The sequence below is a fragment of the Ctenopharyngodon idella genome, chromosome 9, assembly GCF_019924925.1.
Source record: "Ctenopharyngodon idella isolate HZGC_01 chromosome 9, HZGC01, whole genome shotgun sequence".
Classification (NCBI taxonomy): Eukaryota; Metazoa; Chordata; class Actinopteri; order Cypriniformes; family Xenocyprididae; genus Ctenopharyngodon; species Ctenopharyngodon idella.
In genome coordinates, this window is record NC_067228.1 from 2,669,457 (window position 1) to 2,676,956 (window position 7,500).

The following is a 7,500-nucleotide window of genomic DNA, read 5'->3' on the forward strand; positions in this document are numbered from 1 at the left end:
TGATGTTTGTTGTACTGCTTTTAAAGTCAACATGGTGCACCAGTTCATAACCATTTTAATAAGAGAATTAAAAGTGGCATTTTAATTAAATACTGTGAAGAAAAAGAATTCGGGGCCAATTTGTCATGAAAATAAATGCGCATGTTTCATGATTTTGATTTTAGAGATTTGTCTTGATTTTTGTGGTGTTTGTATGAATATGAGGCTTGTCGTTCTCTCAGAAACCCAATGCTGGTGATGAACGCTGATGTTTTGATGTCTGCAGAAGCAGGTGTTTTTGTGAGAGATGAATGTGTGTGTTTGGTTTATTTTGATGCAAGGTAAGGTGCAGAAACTCTTCTCATAAAAAGCCGCCAGTCATTAAACTGAGCGAGTCGACGTGAAACAATAAAAACCGGTTGGCACCATAAAGTATGTGCAGTTGTCAAGGTTAGAGTATGTTTTCTTTAGACAGTGAGAGTGTGTGTGTGTGTGTGTGTGTGTGTGTGTGTGTTCACATTTTCATTTTGTACACCTGCTTGCTTTTACTCATTTCACACCCTGTTTGGCCTCAGTGAATAAAGCATTAATCTTTACTGAGCGTTTGATAGATCTGTAACCTCACTGCTTTCTCTGCTGCCGATGTGTTGTTACCACACACACACACACACACACACACACACACACACTCTACAGCTACAGATGGAAACTGAGGAATTTTATGATTCCGTTTCCAATTTATATTATGCTTAATGATTCTAATACCTTAATGACTCAATTAATGATTATTTTATTCAAAACGAATAAAAGATTTTAAATGTTGTGTTAGCAGAGTTTTATTTATTTATTACCATCAAAGCTCTCTTCTGAATATGTATCCTTAACTCTATATTGTCATATGAACAAGCCATCAGTTGTCATATTGATTTAAGCCTGAAGTACAACACAACATAAAGTTTTTGGTTCATTTTATGTGAGTCAAGAACCACTCCGAATGATTCAGCCAGTGAATAAATCATTACATGATTTCCAGTGGTACTCAGCTTTAATTCTGTGTAGATTCAGCGCTGCAGTAAACATTGACAGAGTATTTTAATATGTTCTATCGGCGGAAGAAAGCAGACATTTGAAGTCCATCTTTCAGTTTTTTTTTTTTCTAAATAAGAACCAGTTAACACTAACAGTCCTCATACATATTCCTTAAACTCGCTCCAGCTGATTTTAGTGTATGACGTTCCTTCATCCAATCATAAAGCTTGTTTATGACATGACGGCGTCATAGTTATGCAGCGTCGCGTTTGGTTTTCCGAGTCTTAAGAGGGGAAGATGTGAAGGATAGGCAATAAAAAACCCTAACATTAGAGAGATATGCAGTGTCTCACTGCCTCAATTTACTTTAGACACTTTGGATGTTTGCAGAGTTCATGTAAATATATGTAAATAATGAACGTTTACGTAATATAGGCTTATATAGCACTCAAGCGCACGCATAAAGCTTGCCATAAAGAACCGGCAAAAGTAATGATTGTGAATGTGACAAAAACAGCAAGGAGACATTTTAATTGTTTATTAATAAACTAATGTTTTCTGAGTCAGTGTCGGCTGTGAAGATGAAGTTAACATTGCTGACTCTCATCATCTCCTCATAGTGGACGTGCCTAGAGAGAAAATGCACAATTCATTCGAATTACATAATCAGAGAGTAGCCTATTTATTTTCGTGTTGAATTATTTTGTTTAAAAGTAGACATTTCAAGCTTTCTATAGATATATTTCTCATGTCTGTGAGGCAAGCAGCCTATACGCTGAGTTTCGGTTCATTTAGCCTGTAAGACGTGCTCCAGTTCACGTGCAAGTGATCGCGCCGGCGCCTCCATGTCATTATTATATTGTCTGCTATATTTGCTTATTATTTATTAAATCCAGGTAATTGGTTGATGAAACATTGATTAAAATTAAGATACAATTTTTACAAAAACAAAACTCACTTTAAAGAAAGGCTTTCTACAAAACAAAACTTAATTTGAAGTGGTCAAAATCATGTCTGACCCACTCCATGTCTCCCGATATATTGCGCATCTTATGATGTATTCTGCCTTACTCATGCTGTTCACTTTTCATAAACAAATAGATGAATTTGAAAAATAACAGGCATATTTAAACATAAATATGAAACTACGTTTTCTTTAATGGCTACTAACACGTATAGTACAGTACAGGGAAATTTCATGGCGTGAGCAAGAGCGGATCATGAGTCACGAGTCGGATCAAGCATAATTTATTTTAAGACTTATATTTAATATTGGGGGCATCCAAGTTATTTGACATATTTGATGTAACTCAGTTACTATTTGTGAGAAGTAACTAGTAACTATAACTAATTACTTTTTTAAAGTAACGTGCCCAACACTGTTAGTCAGTTATTGAAATGCCTTATTTTCAAAAATTCATTGGTAATTAACAAATTTGACTGTCTTTTGCTACAAAACCAGTTAAGTCCATGTGTGCTTTTTTTGCAAAAACCTCTAAGTCCACCTCTTTGGACAACAAGACATAGTGAAACGTCCGTTTCTGTCAGTTTTACAGCAGCAAAAGGAACTGTTGTTTACTTGCTGCTTGCGAAATCCTGTCATTGCCACTGTAACGATGGACAAAACATGATTAAAAACTTGCAGCTCGGCAATTGAAAGCTGTCACCGCCATTCATCTTGAAATCATGTGATTCAATTTGTGTCTTCTGATTGGTTCTTCTGTGGACTTAAAGGCTTTTGACAAATGGAAGTGGCGTTTCTAGTAGTTTCTGAATGGGCTGACGCTGGGATTTAGCGGATTTGAAGCGAAAGTATTTGATGAACGTATACTATGTGCGGAGAAAAATATCATTATCTCATTTTTGATGGAGGTGGCGTTTAGCGGCTTTTGCAACTGAACTCTTCATATATTTTTGTCCTTTTTGGAACTTGACAGCATAAAGTTTGGAACGGCATCATGGTGAATAAATAATGACAGAATTGTTTTTTTTTTGTGATCTGTCCCTTTAAGTGTCCTGGAGTAAATGGTGCTGTCAGTGGAGATGCTGCTTTAGTCATGTCTGTCTGGGATTCTCAACCTCAGTGAATAATCATTCCGCTTAATTTCTGAGACCGAACTTCATTTGTGTCCAGGCAACCGATCCATTTACTGGACAGCTCATTAAGACCACACTGAACTCTCTCTCCCTCGCTCTCGGAGAAAACAAAGACCCCATTTTAACTGCTCACATATTAGAATGAGTCACAAATCTCGCTCATGTCAATCCACAACGGCTCTGCTGCTGCCACTGCGTTGCAGAAATCTCAAATATGTGGCAGTCTGATTTTTTCACATATGAATTTTCATCTTACAGACGAGAATGTAAGAGCACACAAAAAGGAACTTGATTTTTGGGTGTGTTGATATATTGATATGTTTGTAATGTGGTGATATAAAAATTAACAACTTTGTGATATGATTTAAATGTGCTTTATTTCTTCCTTGTCACATGACTCAAGTGTGACAACTCATACTCTACGCAACACTTGATTTCTTGCGTTGATGCATTCTGAAATGGGTCATTGATGAATACGGTTTTTAAAAGTGTAAAAAAACCTAATGGAGAATTAATTAATTTTGAAGTTTTATTAAGTGTTAACAATGAGATTGTGTGGTTTTTATAATCAATTAACTCTGCTTTTGACATTTTTTACAAGATAGACAAAATTTGTCACCAAAAAAGTCATTCGGTTTAACCAAAATTTAGGTTATACCAAATGACGATATTTTCAAATAATGCTAGAAGGCTGATATCTAGCTAGCTAGTTAGAGATATTAAGATTAAAATATTTTAATCACAAATGAAATGGCTGTATTTGCTTTTGGACGGTTAAACCGAATGACCTTTTGACACTTCAAAATCTTTAAAATGTCTTTATATGTAGGAAAATATTAAATAAAGCCTTTTGGATTCAATAAAAGAGATCTAGTTGTGCTACCTTACATACTTTATATGTCATATCTTTGTTTTTTATTATTATTAAGGCCTTTGGACAAAAAAAAGGACCCGTCATGTCATTGACCCAAATGTTTTTGAATGCAACTTATAATGCATCAAGTAATATAAGAGTTGCATTCTTAGCATGGCCACAAGGGGAGGTGTAGTGGACATTAGTGGTAATCTGCTTCTGCTGTCATCTCTGAAAAAATGTGAAGAGTAGCTAGCAAGTTAAAGTTAATTAAGCTGTCAACATTTATTATCTGTCAACAGGTAACAGTTTATAGCTAGTTAACTGAATAATAGCACATCTGGTTTGCATCTCCCCCTTGAGTACCACTACAGTAATGCAATAATGCATGTTAAATATGTTGTATATTGACTAAACATTTCCATCTGCCTTTGTGTGGAGTTTGTTTATGGCTTAAGAAAGAGTTTTAGTGTCTATGATTTAAACTTCAATAGAAGAAACAATACTAGAGTTAGTAAGTTTGATTCAGTTCTGAGATTTATTTCAAAACTGTCCATTAATGATTAATTGAAGATCTGTTATCTGTTTATTATGGTGATGTTTCTGAGCATATACATCAATATTGAGGTCAAATGTTGTCTGACCCCAGTTTTGGGTCAGTAAGAAGTCTCTTCTGCTCACCAAGGCTGCATTTATATGATCAAAAGTACAGTAAAAACTAATATTGTGAAATATTATTACACTTTAAAATAAGTTTTCTATTGCAATATGTAATAAAATGTAATTTATTCCTGTGATCAAAGCTGAATTTTCAGCATCATTACTCCAGTCTTCAGTGTCACATGATCCTTCAGAAATCATTCTGATATGATGATTTGCTGCTCAAGAAACATCAGGATTCTTTGATGAATAGAAAGTTCAAAAGAACAGCATTTATTTGAAGTATTTTTTGCAACATTATAAGTGTCTTCACTGTCACTTTTGATCAAATTAATGCATATTTGCTGAATAAAAGTATTAATTTCCTCCAAATCTTACCGACCCCAAACTTTTGGATGGTAATGTAATTTATGGTTGTTTAATAACTAAGTAATCAGGTGTTTTAAAAAAAACATAATAGTGATTCTTGCCTTTGCAAACAGCACTAATGAGCTTAAACAGTGAATACACACACCAACTGCTGGCGCTACATGAGTTTAATTAGACTCGAGAAAGCAAAGAGCTCAAGCTAATTTAGCTGATTTGCTATTTAATATGTGGAAAATGAAAAACAAAGTGTCTTTTATGGCATGAGCACACGAAACAATCTACATCCTCGCAAACAAACATGCATACATGCAGTCAGAAGAAAGCCAGTTCTGTGTTGTCTGGTCTTGCTGGTCGGTTTTTTGATTCTGTTCGATCGGCCTCTTAATGCCCGTGAGCCTCCAAAAATAACGGACATAAATCTATAATTGTATTATCGCACAGCAGGGCACGTCTGCAGAATGTCTCTCCTCACCTTCTGCCCGTCAAGTGTGCTTACCGTCTGAAATACAGCCGCAGAAGATAACATGTATGTTCAAAAATTAAAAAATAGTGATTGATGGAAGATAGGAATATTTGAAGAATCTTCATGCAGATCTTTCCAGACAGATGATAGTGAAGTCACATTTATTTCTAACAGCGCTTAATATAATACAGATTGTTTCAAAGCAGCTTCCCAAGACAATAGTGTCATCATTCAGCTCAATTCAGTTCAAGTTTTGTTCTCATCCGATCGTGTCAGTGCAGCCAAACTGATATTACTGAATATTAAGTGTCTTTTAAAACTCTGATTTAAAGTATTAGTTCACTACGCATTACGTAATGCCACGCATTACGTAATCATGCTGGAAAAGTCACACGTGACGTATGCGGAAGTACCGATCCAGAGTTTACAAAGTGAACGTACAAAGACTAAGTCAAACGGCCTTTACAAAAAAAGGTAAAACAACAATGTCGGACGATTTTGAAGTCGGACAAGAAAATGAGATGCGCGACCTTTCCAACATGATTACGTAATGCGTGGTGCATCGCAGAGCAGTGCAAGACGAGCATTTGTGGTTAAAAAGGATATAATTTTTATTTGTTTTAGAAAATGGCCGATTGTTTCACTAGATAAGACTCTTATTCCTCGTCTGGGATCATGTAGAGCTCTTTGAAGCTGCACTGAAACTGACATTTGGACCTTCAACCTGTTGAACCCCAGTGAAGTCCACTATATGGAGAAAAATCCTGGAATGTTTTCCTCAAAAACCTTAATTTCTTTTCGACTGAAGAAAGAAAGACATAAACATCTTGGATGACATGGGGGTGAGAAAATTATCAGGAAATTTTAATTCTGAATTGAACTAATCCTTTAAGCTGATAGTAAACATGTCTGTCAAGCTCCAGAAAGTATAGAAAAGAGCATCTAAAATGTCTCCTATTGTGTTTTTGGTGAAGTACTTCTTTAAGGCCGAGCTTTGAGTAGTGAAATGTAAATACTGTGTGATAGATCAGGGCTGTTTGGTTGAATCAGTGCAGAAGTGGAGGGTTTGCAGGGGTTTTCACATATCAAACCCTCTGTCTCTTCTCACAGGACTTGTATCATATGAGGCAGTCGATAGGAAACATCTATGCCTACGTCCTTTTACACTCTCTCTTTCTTCTCTTTCTCAGACTGAGGCAGATGGTGTTTCGGCGAGAGAGGAAATTCTGCCGTTCTTCTTTGCACTGTGGTCTTCTGAGACCCGGCAGAAGCGCATGCTTAAGATTTCATCTGCTGTGCAGAGGCAGCATTCCAGAAACTTTAGAGCGTCCTTAATCCGTCCGTCCAGATGGTTCCGCCGAGCCGCACACATGGGCCGGCCACAATTCACAATTTAAGAACTGGCCCCCGTCCAATTCATCAATGTGAATTTGAATTGAATTAAATTGAATTGGTCACGTCGCACAGGATGCTGAATTGAAGTTATAATTGGAATATATAAATTTATAAAACCACAATATTAACTTTTTAAAATCCTGTTCTCAGTTCAGCTCTGAACGCTGCTCAAGCGTCAGTTCTCCTGCAGGACTCACAGTACGTCACATGTACAGGTGGCCACTTGTGGGGTGTTTTGTGGACTCGGAGTTTGGGTTGTGTTTGTGGGTAAATGTCTCACTCTGTGGCTGCTGTCCCAGGAAATGACACGTGCCATGCACATTTACATTTTTTTGTGGCTTTTCTCTTTCCTGACAGCTGGAGGATTCAGAACAGAGCGCTCACTCTGGTGACAGTGCATCTGGAATCACTGGTGTCTTCAGCTGTGTCCGCTTGTGTTCAGCTCCACTGAGCTCCTGCTTTTACAGTTTTAGATTCACTAGAACTGGGAGACATAGCTAAAGAAATGATAGTTAAAAGGATGAATAAATAGGATCTATCTATCTATCTATCTATCTATCTATCTATCTATCTATCTATCTATCTATCTATCTATCAACCCATCCATCCATCCATCCAATATTTCTTATCCATCAATCAATCCATCCATCCATCC

General features: G+C 36.5%; 1 protein-coding gene across 5 annotated transcripts in view; it reads left to right on the forward strand.

The window, feature by feature from the left end:
• The window catches only part of tanc1b (tetratricopeptide repeat, ankyrin repeat and coiled-coil containing 1b), a 179,428-nt gene that overhangs the window by 101,009 nt on the left and 70,919 nt on the right, over positions 1–7,500 (forward strand). The window lies entirely within an intron of this gene.